Here is a 24,698-nt window from a genome sequence, read left to right as displayed (position 1 = left end):
CACCAAAGCTAGAACCAAACCTTAGTTGCAACCTCATGACATTTTTCATCACGGCCTAATAAAAATAGTATATACTCATGAGCTAAACAAGTAGGTGGAGCAATTGAGACAGAGAAACATAAGACAACTTGCTCCCAAAATACCAAGGAGAGGCCAAAGTAAAGTTTCTATACAAACCCTAGCTCAAGAAACAAAGGGAGAGCCTAGCCACCCTGTTGAAGAACATGTTGAAAACCATGTAAAGGAAACAAAGGTTAGTGTCTATGAAAGAAGGAAAAGAAGACAACATAAACTAATTTTAGAAGAAGAGGAGGAAAAACAAAGAACAACACAAAGTGAAAAAGGAAAACAAAAAATGGAAACATGGGATGAAGAAGCTAAAACAGAGCCTAGGGTTTACTCTAGAAAACCTCATACTCACCCTACAAACAAACTGAGATTGGGTTTTGTTATAGCAACTACAGCCACCCTCCAAAATTTTGCCGTAGCTTCATTTTGGAGCCTCCCTACCAACCATTCTTCATAGCATGTCTTTCATTGTCAAGTACATAAGCTTCATTGGTTTTTTAGCAGCTTGCCAACCTGTGCATGCTAGTTTCCTTCACTCCCTTCATAGGCTGCCACTCCGGAGTTGGGCCAGCTGCTGGCTGAGTAGCTCCCTCAGAAAATTGCACAATTCTGGAGGGGAACCAACCTTCCCTCCATAAATTGTGAAAATTTGTTGGGAAGCCTGCTGGGCCCAGAAACTGCGCAATGCAGTCAAACAACCTTCCTCAGGAAATTGCACAATTTGGCCCAACAGTGCAGCTCAACCCATAAATTACGCAATGCTGGGCAACAATCATCTATTCCTCCCAGAAATTTTGCAATCCCTTTGGACAGCTAGCCCAACTCCTCCCAGAAATTGCGCAACATTCTCCCTCAGTCAAGCAGGCTATTGCATGTGCCTTCAGGTTGACCAGTTCCACCCGGGACTCAGAAAACTTGATTTGCATGCATGGGTTTATTTTTCCCAAAATAGCAAAAATAAACATGCAAAAATTATCCCTAGATTTTAGGGATCGATTTTTAGCCACTGGAGGTTACATGCAAATATCCTTTTAGAAAATTTCCTCCAAGTGTCACTTTTTCCTCGATTTGTGGCATGCGCATCATAAACCTCAAACTTATTTATTCGACACTTCAAAGCTCATTATTCACATCGATCTTGGAGCTCTGACATCTCACAACACATCCAAGAGTCTTCGACTCATTAAACTCAGCTATTTTTGGGTAAGTTCGCTTTACTTGTCTTCTGCAGCATTTCTGTCGCTTTTGGTGTTTTGGCTTGTGTGAGTGCTGTCTGCTTGATTTATGTGAATGCGTGTTGTCATTTGCATGCATGTTAGCCTGTACAAGCACCGTTTCAGTCTTCGTTTGCATCTCAATGTTGTTGCATGCATGACACTGTTTTGCACGAATGGTTGCCGATTCAGCAACTCGTTTCATACACATGCATGTTTTTTCATTTTCTGAATCTTGAATTCGCTATTTGCATGCATGATCATTCACTCCTACTTACATTTAGTATCTCCATGAATTCACTTCTTCATATGCTTTCAGTTGCCCATTGGCAGGTTTGGTCAACCTTGGCTTGGACTCTGCCTTGCCCGGACATCATTGCGTAATTCTAAGAGGGAAGGCTTTTCCTTCCTCCTAGAAAATGCACAAATATAGCTAGTTAGTGTCCTCCAATATTGATTTGCACAATTCTGAGAGGAAGTGACTGATGGCCCAGAAAATTGCGCAATACAGTCCCTAGGCTTGCATCACTTTCTAGCCGAAATTGCGCATTGCGCAATGTCAGCACCCAGCAGGCCAGTCTAGATTGCACATTGCACAATTATAGCAGTCAATGAGCCTCCCGATAGTCCGAACTTCCTTTTGCATAGTTACGAAAGTTAATCTCCTGGCCTCCCAGTGAAAATTGCACAATCCTTGCGAGCAGTTCCCCAGGTATGTTGCATGTCAATCCTCAAGTTTTCTTTGGTTTTAATTGACAGATTTCTTGCCATGCATGTTGTCATGTCTCTAGATATAGCAGGTGTTCATCCATCTCTCAGCAGTTCAGGATCAATGGCCTCTAAGAGAGCAGGGTCAAAGGACACCGACAGAAGCACAACTAGAGAAGCAGTTGAGCGAGTGTCTATGAGTTTTCCGATATATAAAGACACCAAGCTGATCGTAGACAAAGACATCAAGTTGAAATGGAAAGAGGTCAATGATACATTCTTAGGCACATTTGGGGAAGATCTTGAAGACGCCAAGTCTATGTGAACATTCACAAGTCCTCTTGTACCAAATTGCATGCAGGTATCCTGCTTTCCCATGCGTGGACAGGATAAATTGGATTGTCTCGTACACTGACCCCGAGATGATGGTATTGAGCAGTGTCAACAGGACATAGATTGCTACCTTCAGGGCACAGGACTATTAGCAGATGTACCACTTTCCGAAGACAGTGATCACCATGGAGACACCCTTCAACATACCCAACAACAATGCCAACTCCAGGGATATCTTGAAGAACTGGGTGAAGGAGCCAACCAAATTCAGGATGACACCCAACTAGATTTACAAGATGAAGATACTGCAGAAGGCGTATCAGTACTTGGTCATCTTTGCATGTTGCTTGTATGGCCAAGAGAGCACGGAGACCTTCCCGCAGAGTTGGGTGATCGCATTGGACCAACTAGCCAATGAAGGCAAAGCATGCAACTGGTCCAACATGTTGGCTCACAGGCTGAAGGAACATGTAACAAGAGCTCAACAACAACTCAAAGGTCAGTAAGCAAAAATCTACATGTTCGTGTACATCTTGGATGCAATCTATGCACATTAGCAGTTCCCGGGTTTGAAGTGGGCATGGACATCAACGGAAACCTTTGTCAACACTTATTGTAAACTGTTTTCCAAATGCAGGTTCCGCGATATCATCACACAGTTTTCAGACAATTTTTTCACCCCGGTGTACAAGTTGATATTTGAGTAGGGTCCACCTTTCATGTCGAAGGCAACAATGGAGGCATTGATCGACATAGCAGATTGGTATACCTCACCATTTTCCACCTTCCTATGGATGTACAACGCGGAGAAGCCTCTGCATGTTTTGCCGAAGTTTGTCATGGACAAGCTCGTCATGCAAGAAGTGTCATACCACATCTCAGCAAGACTATCAGCTAGGCTGCACCAGAAGAAGAAGTCACCTTGGACCACTCTTCCATTGCTGATTGGGTTGTACGAGATACACAATCTCAAGAATATGGATGCCGAAACAAAAGAGTTCAAGAAATTTACTTCTGGCACCTGAAGCTTCAATCTGTATGACCCACATTATTTTGTGAAGGATCATTGCACAAGATTACAGTTTCTGTGGATCCACGGGGCATGTCATTGGGATAAGGAAGACCCATGGAGATATTGTCACAACTTCTCTAGGCCCAATGAACCGGTTGGCATCATTGTGGAATGGTTAGCCAAATAGAATCTATGAGAGCACTAGCAACAACAACAACAGAGGTAAACATACCAACACGCGGCAAAGGAAAGAGAAAGATTGTCGACAGCGCAAAGGCAGAAAAAAACTGCAAGTTCAGAGTAGACCCAATTGTGGAGAAATCAGCTTTGGCAATAGAGGCGAAGAGGCAACAACATGACAAGAGGACTGCGCAAAGGCAGAGAGAAAAACAGAGGATGGAGGAAACAGTGAAGGAGTTGCAAGAGTTGAAGGAGCAACTTCGGAAGGAACAGGAGCTGCGCAGATAGGAGAAGGAAGCGCAATAGGGACATGTACAAAAGGGGGCGCAACATGTACAAACAGATGAAACTACACTCGTATAGGTAGTAGACTCATTCGAGTAGCTGGCACAAAGCAGACATGGTGAGAAGTCATAGGAGCAGGACTTCACTTAAGAGATTGAATGAGCACTTGAGCAGATGGATACAGAGATGGAGCAACCAAAGTTAGAGCAAGACATCGACCTCATGCCTTACCACCAAGAGGTCGACCCATCGGCTTCAATAGATCCGGAAGCAGAGTAGGTTCGAAGCAACCAAGGAGACACTGAGATCCTTGGAGACAATCCAGAAGAAGAGATGCACAACATATCATTCGACGAGTCACATCATAGAGTTGTGAAATCACACAGAGTGTCTACTCTGCATGACCACACATCTATTGTGCAGTTTGAGGAATGAGTGATCGTATATGATGTGCGAAAGCATCCAACAGCATTGGCCAATGCTACTAGAGCATATGCCGAAGCCACTTGCTCGAGTGTTCTCTTCTTGATAGCAGAGAATGAGCGAATGGCTAGGGAGTTACAGACGACCAAGCAAGGAGAAGAACTAGTTACAACATCTACCTGAGCAGAGTTGAAGAAAGTGATACTGGATGAAGTATTGTCCCTTGAAACAATCATGTGGGCATTGTATTCCAAATTTGGTACCGTGCATAAGGCAGTTGTCCATCTCAATGGTTGGTAGTAGCGATGTGCTAGGAGAGCACGTATCTTGTCAAAATTGCATGTTTTTGTCAATCACATGCAAACATGGACAATGAGATACAAGGGAACCCCGTTACACTTGCCCAAGATGATGAAGCCCAGAGCGGTCGAGTTGAAGGCACACATCCGGAGTTAGATCCAGAACTATGAAGAACTCCCGTAGCTCATCACTAGTTTGTAGGTTTCCCATGCACAGGTATTCAGAAGCATGGATGTCGTTGTGTGCGCGCATGCGATCCCATCTATTGGGACATTGACCAAGGCAAAGACAAAGGCACAAGTCTGACTGGAGCTTGACTTTTACATTGATGAGTTGATGCGCATAGCCACCAGTGAAGACTTGGCGATTAGTGCAGACACTATGCATTAGTGTGTCGCTAGTCCAGCTACACTCAAGACAATGATGCACATATTATTAGACGAGTTGGACAGAGGAGACAGGGTAGTGTACCCAGATGCAATAGAGGCAAGAGTTTGTTTCCAGAAATATGTCACCACGAAGTACACAGGCACCATCGCTGAATACTGAGCTTAGCATCAGTTCGCCACCGTTGACCATCATGAGGATGTCGAAGAGCTAGTATTCCCACAGTTGTATAAGTCATAGTGATGTCTTGCATGGATTTCTCAAGCCTATTTTTGTCTCACATGGGTACATGTGCAGATTGTATGTAATGTTTTGTCAAGTGGAAGTTCAAGTGTCGATAGTTGAATGTAACAGTCATAGAGTAGTTGAAGAGTCATGAGGGTAGATGAACAGTCACAAAGGGGAATGTCAAGGGTCACCCCACCCTTTTCTATATATAGTCCCTCATAACTCATTGTATAGGCTTTTGGTCAGCCAAGCTTCCGATAGGAGTATCTTAGAGAAAGCTTGGAGAGTATTATAACGAGCCTTGGCTTCTCCATAGTGCAGAGCTAGTACATCTCTTTGGAGGAGCAGGCAGTAGTGACTGTAACATCCCATTATCGAGACTAGTGTTTGATCATGGTTGTACTGTATGATTGGAACTTTCACTTCTTAATATAACATAGCCAACACGTTTCATGCATATGTTGTTATTGTATTTCAACTATCTTGTTTACTCTAATGATATATGTATCTGTTTTCTTACACATGCATGTATGGAATCTTTCTGTATAAGTATGTATGAATCTTACTGAGATGTGCTGTTGGTTTAACCATCACTTTGGATTGCTAGCTTACTTGCTTTCTAGTTTGTGATGCATCTTCGCTCGTGTGTTCCCTTCCAAGCCACGTGCTTCCACAGGTTTCCAAGGGGCACACTCACCTCACTTTCCATGTGTTAGAACCATTCATGCACCTTCCTTGGCTTGCTGCGCATGTCACACCCTTGCTACCAACAGGAAATCTTACTTGCCTCTGCGTGCAACCGCGGTCAAGGCAATACCATACGACCCACTACTAGGACTCCTACACCAAATGGTCTGAGGTCTAGTTGGGACTTCTTACCAGGGAGATCCCCTGACATGTTGGCGGGTCCAACACCGTCAACAGGTTTAAAAGAAAAAATGAACCCTCAGTTGAAGGAGACAGTGATTCTTGATGAATACGAAGAGAGTGTGCAAGCTTCAAAGAGCAGAAAGAAGGCCAAAAAACAGAGGAAAATATAGCACGTTGATAGAAAAGGGAAGGAAACCCTAAAGGCTGGAAAAATCATACAGAAAGCTACCAGAAGGATTACAAGATCTTAGGATAAGTTAAACCTCATTGCTCAGGTTGCAGAAGCTATGGAGAAATGATCAATTTACTCCGTGGGGTAGAGAAATGTACAAAACCCTAATTTTGTTGAATAAACCCTTAGACCTTAGCATTTTGACCTACTCCATTTTAATATTTTTTTACAGTAAATTATTTTTGATATGTTATGGTAATATGTCAAAGGGCTTTTATGGTTGAGGGAGTGCAGAGAGTACGAGTCAACATAAGGAAAAAGGGCCTTAAAGGGAGAAAGAAATTACACCTGCGGTTGCATAGTTTCAACATAGTTTACAGGTTCATGCACTGGTTTTGCTACTAAGAGGAAAGACAAGTTGCAGTTCCAGATATCATGCCTACAAAGGAGTGAACAATTCCAGATCCTACAATGTAGCTATGAATCATCCTTGATCCAGAAGAATAATAGGAGATATGCACAGGAGTTCCATAATATACCTTGACCAATGTTATGTGCCAGATAGAGATCCGAATAGCTAAGATGATAAGATTCAAATTATTTTTTGTTAATTAAACTTTCAGATATTGTAAATATTATGCAATTATTGCTACTAGACTTTGTGGATCTTATCTTTATTGTATTTTTCCTATACGTTACATAATAAATGAGGAAAAAAAGGTTGGTTTTTGATGAAAAGATAACTATTGTCTGTGTGTTGAAGGATTTATTAATCTACAATTTGCCAAGATTAATAGATTTTTATCAGTGACACAAAGATTCATGTGATGATATATCTTAGTATGTATTTTATACATGTTTTAGTGTTTCCTTCTTTATAATATCATTTGAATGTAATGTCTTATGATATTTGAATGAGAATAAATGTTACAAAATTCATCCTTGTTTTTGATTCTCTATCTCATAGATTCAAATATTTTCACTCTTATCTTCTAAAGCTACTTTAGGATTCATTTTATATGCCCTACTGTAGTGGGTTGTTCTTCTATTTTCCTTTTTAAGCTACAACGATGATAGATGTCTAGGATGTGCCATATTCCTTTCCTTTGTCAATCTTGATTAGATAACCAATATCTTGGTAAGCTGTCATAAGCCCTAGCTTGTTAACTCCATTTCCCAACCAAACCCTACATCAACACAACTCAACTAAAGATCTCACCATTGTGTGAATGTACATTCAATTGCTAAATTTAGTGATTATGCTGTCAGAGAGAGCCCTCTTTGGATTGAAGGGGCTAACCTTCATTCTACAAGATTGCTTTTGAATGGTTACGTTCAGAATTTCTCTCCTACAACTAAGAGGACATTCCCGAGTGATAACACCTATTTTAAACAGTTTATCAATGCCTCAAACATATGTTGGAATGACATCATTAAGTTCAATATTTCTCCTACAGGAATTTGATCTTGTGTTGCGATGTGTTCCCCATCATCGGGCAGGGTGACAAGAGTTGGCTGTCGTGGTAATGCCATGTTGCGCCCTCTAGTAGCCTTGCTCTTTATTGCTCCTCTTCTAACCATGAGTACATGTTTCAATCATCATAAGTTACAGGAGTTTAAATACTTGATCAATATCAACATAGAGGGTGAAAATGATTCCAAGACTCTGTGGTTCCTAATTATTACACATAGATATCAACTATAAATAAAAATTACCACACATGATCTAACTTATAACATTTTAATTACCACATTTATACCCCTTTCCTTAGTGAAGATTCATGCAACTAAGCGTTATAAATCATTTTATGGATTTCAATAATTAATAATTTACATACATTTACTTAGTTATCTTGATGCAATTGTATTTTACATAATTGTGTGACAACGATAGAAAGGGCATGTAAGTTGAATGGTATCCAAGGAGGAAAGGTTTCCTTAACAATTTTATCAAGTTTAAATTTTTTTGTTTTTGTTTTTTTATTTAATACCCCTTGAAACAACCACAATTATTTATTAGGTTTAACCTATGAAGACACTTTGCAAGTTGATTCCCTTATTTAGCCAAATCTACATCAACCCATTTAGTAAGCTAATAATACTAAGTGATTGACACAATTTAAGACAATTCCATATGGTCATAAACAAAATTGGAGATTGTGATGATGGTACATTTGATTCTTCCATATCACTAATGTACCATTAGTATGATAACTTAAATTTATGTAAATACCCTTAGTGCTGTAGTACTTAAGTTAATAATTGACCTCAATACCTTTTTAACAAATTCAAAATTGCAAGTTTACAAAAATTTGAATATTAACATGGTTATTTAGTTTTGAACATTATTTTCATGATTATGTAATTAATATTCAAACGTAAAAATATCACTTATGAAATTTAGGTGTCCCCACTAACCATAACTATACCCTATACTTGCGACATCAAAGGACTATGATACACCTATCTATATTTTAAAATAGAGATCTTGTAGGAATGTAATTATATGTATATGTAATAACATAACCAACATAATCAACAAATTTATACGTGCATAGCTAACATATGGAAATTTAGTCATTTATAATTCAATAACTAATAATTTAAGCGCTTATAGTTGTTTCATACAATGTAGAGGTTATCATGGACTTGCAAATTTTGAAGTTCACAAGAAAAAAAAAGAAGATAAAATAAAATAAAGATACAAAATGGAGAACAATGTTTCTTTGGTGATAAGAGTCTTGGAAATAATATTTTAGTGTCAAAACCCTCAACCAATTAATACTTTTTTAATGTATTAGCAAAGTTATTAATCAAAATTCATATTCCTTTTTAGTATTTTAATACAACCAAAATGTTTATAAGACATTACAACATCTGAACTATATTAAACTAAAAAGCATTGCTCAACACAATAAACTTAAAAATAATATATATATATATATATAGATATATATATATATATATATATAGATATATATATATATATATATCTATATCTATATCTATATCTATATATATATATATATATATATATATATATATATATATATATATATATATATATATATATATACAAATCATCCATGTATATATACATATAATTCGATATGTAACTTACATATGGGTATAGGATTCATAATAGGGTTTTTATTTTATTGTTATTCTAACATTATGACCAATTCTACATGTCACTATTTTAATCATTTCTACATGAGAATGGGGTTAATGAGACTTGTATGGTTGCGGTTTGAAAGAAATGTGAGTTGTTTGGATTGCAGTAACACAATCATAAAATTCAGAGTTAAAGTCTAGCCCAAATCATTTAGGTCATGGAACGACTAGCCCAACAAAAGTAAGAGTCTGTTAAAACAATCTGAATAGTGTTTACCCTGGATTTAGGGTAAACGATATAGAGTTAGTACAAGATGTAATGTATCAACAATCACAACATATTTAAAATTAACCATGTTTTAGTTGATTTATTTATTTATAGAGTTTAATATGAGTTTAATCACTTATATTTTAATCTCATTTATCATCCAATGACAAAATCTTGTCCTAATTTCTATACCATCATCCATGACACAACTCTGAAAATCTAATCTTTGTGGGAAATTCTCGATAGACAATGAGCCCAACAAATATGTAGAGATTGTAGGAGAATTTACAAGACTGAACTCTATTCTATACTTAACATGTACAACAATGATGATTTAGACTATCATCTACTTAGACAATCTCATAATGAATATATGGAAGGAAATTCCCAGTAGAAAAACAACCAAGCTTCATTCTTGACGCAGTTTTTTGAAAATCTATTCTTCATGGGAAATTTCTGGTAGACAACCAAGGAAGAAAACATGTATAGGTGTCAGTGATATTTCATTGGGTTTGAGTAGTGGTATAGCTTGTGAGGCCTTACATGGTGACATATCTTAGCACCAACAAGAGAGGACATTAGCTGAGTTTTGTGAAGGGAAGTTTATCAACATTGGATGCAACAAATGTTGTTACAAATGGTCTTAACATTCCTACGGTAGATTTAGTTATCCAATATGACTACCATGGGCAAAGGTGTACATTTCCTTGTGACTCCTGCATGTGATTATGAAAAGATTATTGCATGCACGGTTTGGAAGTTGGTGGAAAAATGAATTTGACATCTAGTGTTTAGATTTCAACCAATATTTGTGGTGTTATAGTTTTATTAATGCATAAGGAAATATATGTCATTAATTGGATTTTGTATTTAGTTAAATCCAACGGTAACATATATTGCCTCAATGAATTAATGAAACTATAGCTCCACAAATATTGATAACCGTGTTAAGTTGTATAGATAAAATGAGAGTAGGACTCCTAGTGCTGTGAATCTCATCGATCTCATCTACATCCGCGACAATTCCTTGAAGCATTTTGAAGACAAGGATGCAGTGCACAACTTAGAAGGAGTTGTCATTGTAGATGAGGTGACCAATTTTGAATTTGTCCTGTATAATCCTTATATGTATATATTTGAGGATGATATTGTGTCTAATTTTTTAAGCCATCAGCAATATATCATAGATATTTGAAACCCAATTTCATAGAAACAATTTATAAAATAACTCCTATGCCCACAAATTGGCAAAGGGGTGACATTGTTTTGAGTTGGGGAGTGAGTGATACCGTTGATTTTTTTGGAAGTATTACTGTGGAAAGGAGAAGGGGCGTGGTAGGACTATGTTGAAGTGGTAGAGGAGGATCTGGTACCTGTCCCTGACACGATTTCGGATGCCATGGTTACCCAATTCGTGATCAATCCATGGACTATGTATGGGATGCTTCTGGACCTACAAATTCCCAAGGGCTAGTATATTTTGCAAACAATGGTTGGATCTGTGCTCGGAAGGCAATGCATTCAATTGGCAAAGGATTGGGTATAAAAACTATTAACATTGTTCAAGGAGACGAGTTAAAGGATGAGTTATTTTCCATGGGTGGGTGAACTTTTTAGAGTTCAATAATATATGAAAGGAACAAATATTTCTACTACAAATAATCTCATTATTTGATTTACAATTTTCAAAGCAGGCTTGTACTTAGGATTCCAGTGTTTGAAAAGTTTGGAGTAAAACACAAGGATTCAATTGTCATACGGTGCACAAGATGCCCTAAAGGTTGTGCAGGACCATACATGGTGGAGCTAGGCTTTGTGGGAGATGGGCCGAGCAACTAACGGATTTGGCTAGAAGGGTTTGAAAACTTGATCAGATTATTATTGGAAGGAGCGTGCACATTTTGTAAATGGTTTTAAAATAAAAGCTGAAAGATAAGGCTTGTGAGCTTCAAAATAATTAGAGTATGCAATAGGAGAGAAATTAAAGAAACAGATTGAGAAAGAAGCGAAAAGAAGGGTCCATAGGTCCTAGAGGATGAACTTGGCTCTGATACCAAGTGTAGTGACCTTCCTTATGACACTAACCCCCTTTATTCTTAAATAAAACAAACTATAAATATGCAATTAAGTTTGGAATACAACCATAAGTGAATACATATTTTCAATTTAACTAAACATTACTAAATACATCCATACCAAGATCACATAATACCATGCATAATGCATAAGCGTTCATAATTTACAATTCATTCCACATATAATCTATTTTCACATTTTGGTAATGGTAGATACAACAAAATCATGTAATAGAACCTCATGAATACAACTTGTATTGTTCACCCCAAAGTGGAGATCTGATCTTCGCCTTGCCTCTACTTGCACTCGTTTGTTGTCACCCACCTCCAAGTGTGAATGTTGATGTGCTATGACTGAATGTAGTGACCCATTAGTTGACCTCCCAACCTACTCCTTGGGCACTCTTCTTCCCTGCAGACCCTTGAGCTGCAATGAGGCTATAGAATAGTGGAAGTATGCTAGTTGATTGTGGTGGGTACTCCTTGGCTCAAAAGTTCCCTCTCTAAAGATCTCCACATCACCAAAATCACTATAGCTCATAGCCACTCACAATGGCATAATATCATCCATCCAAAAATAGGGTAAGCAAAAGTCCTTTCGCCCATGACTTGCCCCTTATTTTATATGATGCTTCATAGGTGATACTTGGCACTTCATGCATAATTAATTATTTTAATTAATCCAAAAGCTTTATTATTCACCCACCCATGAGTCACCCCCTCACCAAGTCTCTCCAAAATTATTTACTTAAATTTTAATTCAAAAATAATATTTTTCATTGCCCCAAAAAGACTCTATTTATTCTCCTAGTTGTCTCTTAATCTACCTTTTTGGCTCAATTTTGTGTTCCTTAATTTTGTGTTCCTTAATGACGTCAAGTAATAAGTCTCAAATTTGGTCCCCTAACTACTTCTTAATTTAACTCAATTTAACTCAATTTTCCTCTTAGATGGACATTCTTATGTTGGCTCTTGACACATGGAGGTTCTCTAAATTGATCTAATTTTAATTTATTAATCTTTATTTCAATTCACCGCCCTCTTCTCTTAATGAAGTTTAACTATTTTAGGATTAATCTTTATAATTAACTCTATGCCCCTCTTCCCCCCTTTTACCTATTTAAAATACTCATGTACATTATCTACCTAATATTTTCCAACATGGGAAGGTTAAAGTTCTCAAGTTACAATATTTTTATTTCTTCCTATTCTCCCTTTACCCCAAGTTTTATTCTTGATTTAATTTCCTTGGTTCTAACCTCATTTACCACCTCATGTGAATTAGTAGTATTTTCATATCTTGATTATATTTAGTAGTTTTTTTTTTATGCCAAGGGTGCCAAGTCGGTCGTGCCCTTCAAGAGATTTCTTTTAAAGTTCCAAGGGTGCCACACCTAAAAAATTTCTTCTTCATGTTAAGGGTTCCAAGTCGTTTGTGCCCTTCAAGATCTTCCTTTGAAGTTCCAAGGGTGCCACTCTGCGTGCCCTTCAAGCATCCAGTGGCTACAAGGAGAAATTATAGGTGCAACAACGAAGATCACTAACATTTCACGTGTTTCTCTCTAGACTAATGGTGTTGGGGATCAAGGAATCTATCTTGACGCATGCGCCCTAGTAAGTCCTCACGAGTGACCCAATTTAGGACCTTCCCACATGGCATCATGATATTCAAGGCAAAGGTGTCCCAACCTTTCTGACCCAAGTCATAATGGGAGTGCTAGCGAGTGAAATTAGGGACACTGTCCCACCCCTCCCATGCAGTTTCATCCATTTGTACAACCCCATCACCCATGTCTGAGTCATTCGACCAAGCAACTAACCTATGCCTGAAACCACTAATATGTCTTTAGAATTTATAGTAAGGTTCAAAATGAAATTTTAAAATTTCTAAGACAAAATATTCATTTCCATCAAACCAGATGCCGTTGACCCATCTCATGCAAGTGCATCTATGTTAGCCTCACTCTCACATTAAAAACAATAATAAGTCCAAAAATATTAAATTAATTAAATCATGAAAGTTGAATTTAATTCCCAACTTTCTAGATTGGGTTTGTTCCTCAAAGTTAGGAGTCACTTTAGGTCTAGTTGGTTGAGAGATTCTCTCCAACTAGTTAGGCTCCTATATTAGTGTATGGTTGAGATATTTTCTCAACCAAATTGTCCAAGATAAATGCAATATCTTGAGACAAATATCCTCTTGTATATATATTTGTGTTATACACATTATTTTAATAATGATAATGAGAGAGGAATGCAGTGAGGCTCTCACACCTTTTCCTCCATGTTTATGTCTCTGATAATTTAGTGTGTTTATTTTGTTTAAATTCTTCAATCTAGTGGTTTCTTGTCATACTCAATAATCATCAGTAACAAAGTTTCACAGTGTTAGTCATTGCTATAATAACATCATTAACATGACATAGTCATCGACATCATTGTTCATCATGAACCAAAACTAATTCAAGTAGCCAACATAAGGAACACATCCATCATAACTATCATCATCATAACATTAGCAAAATAAATACATATCCATCAAATCTATCAACATCATAACATCAATAGAAAACTTACATATCCATAAAAACTATCATCATCTTAACACCAATAGAAAACATACATATCCATCAAAGCTATCATTATCATAACATCAATAGAAAACATACATATCCATTAAATCTATCATCACCATAACATCAATAGAGAAGATACATACCCATCAAAGCTATCACCATCCTAAGACTGACTAGGAAATAAAAAAATCCATCACATCCACTAATAATAGAGTCAACTGTCTGGATCCTCAACCTAAGGTCCTCAGAGAATAATGTGTGAGACTTAAGGGTAAATCAATGTTAATAGAATATCAAGGTTAGTCAACTAGAGCGCGGAACTACAACTTGGATTTTACTACCCAACTGGACTGAAGTAGCTCATGCATGGGAGAAGTGGATCAAATAAGCTCCTGGAAAATAAGACATACTCAAGTGTGCACTTATTCCCAGAAAATAGAAATTATCCCTACAATGGATGAAATAAGTGCTCGATCTCCTACAAAATATGATCTAACCCTAGACTTAAGGAATGAAATATTCCTGTCCCTAGAAAAGTGGAAACATACTAATATAATTCCTAGAATTATGGGATCAAACTCAAGTGCTCTCTAGGAGAGAGAAAAATGTGTGAGGGAAAATGATGCCCCTTGCCCCCCAAAAGGAAAACTTAGGTGATTATGATATGTGAAAACAGAAAGGATCCCAACCACCCCCACAACAAAAATAAAAATGAAAAAGAGAGAGGATATTATGAAGTAGATTACGTATCTAGATTTGAAGTAAATGTCTACTTCACTGCTAAGTGAGCTCATAATTCTGTGAACTTCTTCTCAATGAAGTATTTGGTCAAGATGTCTAAATTCTATTATGCAAATTGATATATTCTAGATCAATGAACTCGTCATGAATCAACTCTTGAATGTGATGCATGTGAATCTCAATGTGGTTGGTCTTTTACTGCTAAACCGGATCTTTGGAGATCTCGATGGTACTCTAATTTTCACAAATATGATTATAGGATGGTGATACTAAATACCAAATCTAGTGAGAATATGCTACAACCAAATGGTCCTTATTGTTGTATTCATTGTTTTTATACTTGTATTTGCCACCATAGGTCTTACAAGGAAGTTGTTATATGTTATAGGGATGAAATTACAATTTTGATTAATTTATCATAATTAATTTATCACGATTTCATACTTACGAAACACTAATTATTTTGTAACTGAGAAAAAATCATAGTTACTGAGAAGAAAGTTCAGAGTGAGTTGGGGAAAATCATAATTGAGCATGAAACTTGTACATGATGTGTAATTGCTTGGTTCACATGCCATCAAGTTATCCATGACTTATATCCACCCAATTCACATGCCATCAATCCTAACTTCTCTTGGCCCTATGTTTCTAGATACATCCTTCCTAATCTATGAGAAGCATATAGAACTTGACCCTCTTAGGTGTGGAAATAAAAGAAGCTAATTGAATTTCCTTATTATGCTTAAGGATTTCCACTAGGAGGTCATTCCATGCTTCATAGATGAGCCTAGTCTATGAATGATTCAAGGAAGGAGGAAGGTCAAGGGATCAGAGAAGAACACCCGACACTGAAGGTATAACCTTCCTATTGTACTTTTGATTCATATAGAATAATCAATTTGTTTTCCCTCTTTAATTTGTATGCTATATGAGATCATGGTGTTCATATTATGATTAGAACTTATTTCATACTATTTTTCCTTTCTTAGAGGAAAGCAATTGTCCTTGTGCGTTTACGAATGTGTCTTGGTGATAGGATCCAAGAGCTAGAACATGATCTTAGAGTGAGCAATGGGATCTTAAACTACAAGATCATATCTATAATCTGCATCAATATGTGAGGATAACCATGTATGGTCTCTTCTTGTCTTTTCCATATTGTGAAAGGAATTGCATGTGATATGTATTAGAGAATATGATTGTTTTTTTCTACCCATCATCTAGTAGATATTGGGGTAAGATATCTGTGACAACAATCCCTTTCTCATTAAGTAAAGTCAGGGAAAACCATTGTGCCTTTATACTCTACCTTTGTAGTTAATAAATAATGGTTAATTTATTCTTACTCGACCAACAAATAGGACCCGAGTCATGAATGAGTACATAACTAGAAGTGGACTTGCAATCTATGTCATCACTATCCTAATCAAAATCTACATATCCAACTAGATCAAGAGTGCAATCTTCTACATAATGTATCCCAAAACTATGATTACCCTAAGATAGCACAAAGTCCTTTTTTCATATTTCCAAAGTAGGTAATGAGGCTCCTGCATGTACATGGAAATTTTTTCAACTGGGGTCAAATTCCACCTTGGACAACTCAGATGACTAAGATGATGATTTCATTAAATTCCTCTTTTCGAGAGGACCAAAATTGACCTAAAGATTACCCTATTTGGACAAGCAGAAATTGGTTTTTCAATTTATTTTATTGACTCATGTATATTGGAATAAGTCGGCCCTAAGAACATGCACAATTGGGTAGGTCTGCCTCAACATCAAGTGGACCCTCATGGAAGCCTATAAATAGAAGAGACCTCAAGCTCATTTGGACACATTGATAAATTGATTTTCTTCTCTTCTATTGTCTTGGTTTACACAGGTATGACGAAGGAAGTTAGCTCAAGGGTCTAAAATTACATGGTTGAAGCTTGTACGAATCTAGGGTTTCTGTTTCTTGGTCGCTGGATCGTAACTAAGCATTATTTTCCCTATATGCATGCACAAAGTGATGAAGGGTGCATCTGAGAGGTCTCATCTGGTCGCACAGAAGCCGAAAAGGAGATCCTATAGTTTTTGAAGCAGATTAGAAAATGTTGGTCCCTGGATGCACACATAAAGTAGTCTAGGGTTTGTATGGTCAGTCCCAGTCGTTTGCATAGTAGTTGGAAGGGAGATACTGGGAGTTTGGAGTAGTTCTATGCGTGTTTGTCTCCAGAAGCATGCATACAGTCTTCCAGGGAGCATATGGGTCAGACATAGACGATTGCACACATTAGCTAAGGGAGCATCTGGGTCAAACACAGATGATTTCACACAGTGGCTAAGGGAGCATCTGGGTTAGACACAAAGTTAATTTTAGGTATGCTCCATTCTTAGAGAAATTTATTTCAATTTTCATAGTTAGCTCAGTAGCTTTTCCAGATTAGCAATCACATCAACATTAAAGTAAACTACAGATAGAACATAAACATAAATCATAGAAGACAAGCCAAGATAAGAGGACAAAAGATGTGGCACTAGCCAGGGACAAACCCTAATGTGGGGAAACCCTTGATCAATTCTTCTTATATGTTCTTCAATAGTTCAGCAGAGAGAGAGAGAGATAGTACGTTTACAACAGAAGTCAACACTTTGACTTATCTAGATAAGAACATAGATCATCTCTAAGAAGACGATACATGAGATTAGTTGAAGACATGCTACTTCAACTGATTCTCCAAGGTTACTCCTTCACCTATCGTTGTGCTGCATTTCATCATCATGCTGCACCTCACCGTGCTGCACCATGTTGCACCCATCATCACTATGCTGCACCTCATCATGCTTCATTAATCATGATTGTACCCATCACTGTACTGCATTATGTGCCATTGCTGCACCATGTTGCCATATTGATCTATGTGCTGGCTGCATCTTGCTTGCTTGTTGTCCCTAACTTTCTTTTTGTCCCTAGCATGCTTGTTTTCCTTTGCATGCTAGCTGTCCCTTGCATGCTAGCTGTAACATTACATGCTTGGTGTATTTGTTGCTAAGTACCATACAACTGTCCCAATGTTAGTTAGTTGTCCCTTGCATGCTGCTCTCCTTCAAAGACAGATGCTCTGGCTGTTCCGACGGTTTTAGCAATTTCGGATGTTCCCGACAGTTCCGGCTATTCCCGACAGTTCTAGAAGTTCCAGTAGTTTCGGCTTTTCCTGATGGTTTCAGTAGTTCCCAACAGTTCTGGATTCTGCCCTCTGCATCAGCTTTCCCGGCTGTTTCGGCAGTTCCGGCTGTTCCTGCCAATTCCGACTATTCCTGACAGTTCCGACAGTTCCGACAATTCCGGCTATTCCCGGTAGTTCTGAAAGTTCTCGGTAGTTTCGGAAATTCCAACAATTCCAGCTATTCCCAGCAGTTTCGACTTTACTCGGTAGTTTTGGTAGTTCCTGGTAGTTCCGATTATTCCAGCTATTCCCAAAAGTTCCTGGTTATTCCGGCTATTCTCGACAGTTTCGGAAGTTCCGGCAATTCCGGCTATTCTTGACAGTTCTGATAGTTTCGGCTTTTCCCGACAGTTCTGGCAGTTCCCGATAGTTCCGGCTTCTACCCTCTGCATCAGCTTTCCCGACAGTTCTGGTAGTTCTTGGTAGTTTCGGCTATTACCAGCAGTTCCAATAGTGCCGGTAATTCCGGCTATTCCCGGTAGTTCCAACAGTTCCTGACAGTTCCGACAGTTCCCGACAGTTCCGACAGTTTCGGCAATTCCGACTATTCTTGGCAGTTCCGACAGTTCTGGATTTTCTCGGCAGTTCCAGCAGTTCCTGACAGTTCCAGTAGTTCCAGCAATTTTGGTTATTTCAGCTATTCCGGCTATTCCCGGCAGTTCCGGTAGTTCCGACAGTTTCGACAATTCCGGCTATTCCCGACAGTTCCGACATTTCTGTCAATTCCGGCAATTTCGACTATTCTCGGCAGTTCCAGCTTTTCTCGGCAATTCCGACAATTCTCGACAGTTCCGGCAGTTGCAACTTTTCCCAAAAATTCTAGCAGTGCCTGGCAATGCCAACAATTCCGGCTATTCCCGGCAGTTCCGGCTTCTGCCCTCTGGATTGGGGCAACGTTATCCCTTAGGATTTCTCCTCCTACTAAAACCCAAAGAAAAGTAGAGAGGAAGAGATTCCAAGTGTGTTGAAACGACTTGAAGGCCACCTCTATTTATACTAAAACATTGAGCACAAGTAGCGTTTATTTGGTTGCTGGCTGACCTTGACGAATTGTACCATAACACAAATAAATTCATATCTCCATGAATACTTATCGGTCTTATCGGAATCAGATGATATTTAGATCAATCCTACACCTTTCAAAGAGAGGGATCCAAGAAAAATATCAGTTTCCATTAATAAGATGACCTATATGGAGTTTGGCCCTAGTTGCCAATTTTAACAGTTTCAGTTGCTCGTACTCTTCCTTGTTGGGAGCATCCGAGGTTTTGATCTACGGTTTAGTAGTTGGTTTCAGTAGTCTGATGGATAAGGGTTTCTCTCTGTTGTTCTGTAGTTCTACAGTCTGTTTCTGTTATGTAAATATCTGTTGCAAGTTTATGTATTGGGATCATTGTACTCTTCGCTGAAATTTTTTTATGACGATCTAATAAAGAAGAATATTTGAAAGGGTTTCCCCCTTGTGGGGTTTGTTGGAAATACTGAGAGCGGGGGTGAATCAATATTTCTTTTTCCCACTATTGTTTCACCAGTTAAAACATATATATTCAGAACACAAGATGAACAGCAAGAATAAATGATTTTATTAATATAAACTGTGCAGTAAAATAGATACAATATATAGATGGTTACAATAAGTTGCCAAGCTCCAACTTGGACTTTAGTGAGGCTCCAACATCCAGAGCACCAACTCTATTTTGCCAAGACACCAATCTTGGACTTAGGAGCACCAACTCCCAAGGACTTCAATCCTTCCTACTTCTGAGGCATCAACCCCAAGGACTCCAATCCTACTTACTTCTGAGGCACCAGCCCCAAGGACTCCTATCCTTCTTGCTTCTGAGGCACCAGCCCCAAGGACTCCTATCCTTCTTGCTTTTGAGGCACCAGCCCCAAGGACTCCAATCCTGTCAAGGCACTTTTGATAATAATATTCTACTCTCAAAACTCTTCTCTGTTGAGTTCTGTCTGGTTATAGTTTCTCTGTAGTCTCCAAGCTACAGCATCAATGAAAACCAATATTCTCTTGAAGGAGTCTTCACAACTCTTCCTACCATTCACACAGAGCCTCCAATAGCTGACCTATGATCATATCTCCACAATGCTTTAGTGAGTCCACTACAACTGCACTAAAACTCTGCATAAGAACCTGCTTTCAGTTCAAGCATATGTTCTAATGTCACGGTGAATGTTTCAGCAAGACTGCTTCTCTGCTGGCAACTTCTACTCTTCAAATTCCTCCTGTCCTGTTGGTCCTTCAACCCTCTTTTTGTTCTGCTGGACCCTCTTTCTGTTCTACTGTTTTCTCCAACTTTTCAACAGTGTTCAACAGCTACAACAACCTTCACTAGTTTTCACCAGCAACTTCATACAACACTTAACCATATTTGCTGCTTCTACTACCTCATGTTCTGGTTCTTCACAACACCAATAGCCACCACAGTCCTTTGTTTTTACTGTTTTATGCATTCCCGTGCCTCTGTCCATTCGTTTCCTCTTACATCGCCTCTTAGACTTCCTCAACGCTCACTGTCATTTCCTCTGTTCTCGCTTGCTTCTTCAGCTTCCCATCTTTCGGTTTCCTCTGTCTATTCATACTCACAGGACATGTTGAATCAATGGCCAGGTCCAAACGATCCACCAGAGAACACATCTTCCCGGTTAAAACTGTAACAGTGCTCCTTTCGAAAATGATAGTAGGCATACACAGAGCTTTATGGTGTCACGGACATGCCATGTCCTATCGCAATCGCAACCGGCGTAGTTCAGCCTCCTGAACTATCAGAACAATTATCATAAGACTTTCGACCTAAAACAGCCCGCGCAAGCCAAATATTTAATTACACAGAGAATATGATAAAAACATTCCAAAATACTAAGGGGCGGACTTCAAGAAATATTACACCCGCATCTAAATTGTATCGGGTCCGCAGCTTAAATCGCAATCGGCGATTTGCGACTCCCAGTGGTCCTTTATATGTCAGGCTCATGACACCACCAATGGCCGACGACCGATCCACCACTGGACGCGATATTATATTAAGCCCGTCTATAATGTTGCATCGGGTTCGGTCTTGCAATCGCAATCGGCGCTTGGGTGTGGCAAGGATTAATAACATATGTGATTGTGATGGATGCGATATGGTATTAAACCATGGTTTATATGCCTGTCGGGTCCACATATATATATGTATCGCTATCGGCGATCGAAAAGGGGCCGCTTAACATATTGTAGTGCCCACTTCCGGAGTGCCGATGTGATAATCGCTATCGGCGATCGCAAGTGGCACAGGGTCAAGACTCATCATTAACGTAGACCCCTCATAGTGATGCAATGTGTCGGACCCAATAGGATCCCAAATCTCCCGTGCGTATATTTTCAAGTCCGCTTTCCACCTCCGATAGTGTTAAAGCATGCATACATGGGTTTTACAGGCTCGATAACGTAACTAGATATATTTATATGAGTTATGCCCCTGATGGCTCCCGATAACTTTGTCTGCTTCCTCTGTGGCTATGATGGCTTTGTTTGCTGTTAAATGCATCCATTGCTCCTTCGATGGCTCCTGATAGTGCAGTTGCACGCATACATGTGATTTATGCTCCCGATGTTGTTAAATGCATGCGTATAAGCTCTCTGATCGCTCTGTTTCTGTGTTTCCTCCGTTTGCTCTATGTGCTCCTCTTCATTGGCATACATATCTGACATATACATATATATGGCTCCTCCAGCTGTTTGTGTCCTCTGTTGCTCCAATAGTTCTATGTGCTGCCTCCCATGGCTCTATTCTTCTTTGGCATATATATATATCTATATATATCTATATATATATATGTGTGTGTGTGTGTGGCTCCTCTTGCTTTGATATGCCTCCTTGCTCTGATATGTCCATTTCCGCATATATATATGATATATATATATATATGGCTCCTCCTGTAGGTTCTCTTAGTCCAATGTGGTTCCTCTGGCTTGGCAGTGTATTTCAAAGACCTCCTTGCATATATGAATGCCTCTCTTGCTCTGATATCCTGCAATATGCTTTGATATGCCTCCTTTGGTAACTCCTCTTTCTTATGGCTTGGCTATCTTGATGGCCTTGCTCCTGTCTCTTCATGGAACGCTCGGCTTCCCCTTGGCTTCATGTCATCCTCTAGTATCCAGAATATTTCTATATTGACATCAATGACAACCTAGGACAACAATATCCCCCTTTGTTATTGATGGCAATACTCTTCTTCTCTCCCCCTTTGACATCAATGGCAAAGGATTGCTCTGGGACTCCCCCTATCAAGCTGCTTCTGTTCTTCATGAATGGTAGATCTTCATGGGTTTGTGACTCCCCCTGTCATAGTGCTCTTCTTCTTTTTACTCAAGATAGAAGGATTGATGCTTTATCATCAATTAACACATTATTCCCTCTTCATGTCTCAGAATTGCTTTATCATGGCTTCAACAATGCTTAAAGATGCTCTACTTTAATGCTTTCATTCAGATTGCAAACGGCCATACACCAAGTGTCCAAGTCTAATCTTTTATGCTTTAATCCATATTGCTGTCTCCACATGTAACATTGAGAGACCTTCATAGTCCGAATCAAGAGAAAATGCCCCTGAGATTGTCTTTCTTGCTATCTTTCTTCAGATCTGAGTTCCTTTGTGTCTCTGTGCTTCCCCTTAAGTTACTACCATCTAGTATTCAATCATCATTGCATTTGGACAAAAATGTGAGGGGTTGTGCCTTACTGTTGCTATATTTCTTAAGTGATCTGTATCAGCTTAAGTTATGCTTGACTGCACAACATTCTCCTTCCTATGAGCCATATTTTCCTTGTGTTCTTGTACATATCTCTGCAGATTCAGATATCCAATCTGTGACTATCCTTTAAATTTATTCCACTTATCTGCATCTTCATGCAATGCTTTAGTTTTGTTATATGCTGCTAGCTGCTCTTACTTCAAACTCCATTCCAGATGTATCTATTTGTTTGAAGACTGCCTCTATTAGTGTCCAGAATTTATCTGTTCTCACATTAAATTCCTGAGTTAAGACATAAACTTCTGTGATAATAGCACCATGGTTGTTTGCCCTATTTCTTTAACAACAATCCAAAGAATGGTTACAGGATCATATGCTTCAATGGAGTGCTCCTGAGACATGATAGGCTCCCCCTAACTGTATGCATCATCTCTTTTGGGCAGAGTCTGCCCATCTAATGCTTAGATTGTCAAAATTCAGGCCAATGACATATGCTATTGGCTGAAGAACTCAAGGGACTTTCAGATTGTATTTCCTTCCTTCTCCATACTTGTGTAACTTTCTTCTTTTGCATGGTTCTAGCTTGTGTAAGAGCCCATGTTAAGTTACAATCACATGCCATATGACCAATGTTATGACACTTGAAGCATTCTACATTGTTCATGAATAAGAATTCATGATTTCTTCTTGCAAAATTGTTTCTTGGAGGTTGTCGGAGACTATAACATCTATCTCTATGGGATGGTTGGGGACCATAACATCTATCTTTATGATATGCTTTACATTCTTTTGCCATGTGACCAAAGTTTGAACAAGAATAACAATAACCAAAAAATGAACTTTGGTACCTGGGAGATGGAGGTTTCCTTGATGTACTTCTGAAGCCTTTCTGCCTTTAGATCCTTTGATGATAACCATTGCCTCTCGCATCTTGTTCATCATCTACATTTCTTCTTGGTGCTGGTTTTCTTCTATTGTAGCCTTGATTTTTCTCCTTGCATTTGCTAGAACTAGGAGCATCACCATTTCTTTCTGGCTTCTTCACTTCTCTTTTGTTTAAAGCATTTTCATTCTTGTTTGAGGGTTCACCTGCATACCCGAGACCTGATTTATCAGATGGACATCTATGATAGCTGAGCATGTCATCCAAGGCTTGAGAGCTCTTCAAGATTTTGTTCATCCCTTCAACCTTTGTTCTGAGGAAGACAATCTCTTCTTCCAATCTTTCACACTCACTATTCTTCTTTGCAAGTTGTTCCTCGGTTTCTTCCTTGCTATGAGTAGCTTCAGCTGCTACTATTTTAAGGGAGATGATATCTAACTTCATTTTGAAGATTTCTTCATTCTTTGCTTGATTTCTCTCCATTTCCTTCTCAGCTCCTTGTGCTTGTTTCCTTGCTTCTTGTAGTTGAGATTTGAGAGAGGAGACCTCTATTTTGTACTAACCAATCTCTTCTTCAAGTTTGTTCAAGCTCTTGTGCCTTTGTTCAAGTTGACTTGACAAGGTATCTTCTTGCTTCTTTGCTTTATTTAGTTGATTTGTCATGGATATGACTTCTTCATGATGCTTTCTTTTACATTGATCAAATTCCTTCTTAAGCTTGGCAAACTCTTCATCCCTTTCTTGTACTTGAAGCTTGATGAGGTCAACTTTCTTTCTTGTTTGATCTTCGTCACCAACTGGAGCTATCTTCTTAAGTGCCTCATTTTCCTTTTTCAAATTGTTAATCTCTTCCATGGCAGTCATAAGTTGAGGGAGGAGTTCTTCTACAAAG

Source organism: Pinus tabuliformis, chromosome 8, assembly GCF_031772625.1.
Source record: "Pinus tabuliformis cultivar Carrire ecotype Pingquan chromosome 8, CPIR1, whole genome shotgun sequence".
Lineage (NCBI taxonomy): Eukaryota > Viridiplantae > Streptophyta > Pinopsida > Pinales > Pinaceae > Pinus > Pinus tabuliformis.
The sequence above is the reverse complement of the archived record's forward strand: the minus strand, read 5'-3'. Positions refer to the sequence as shown.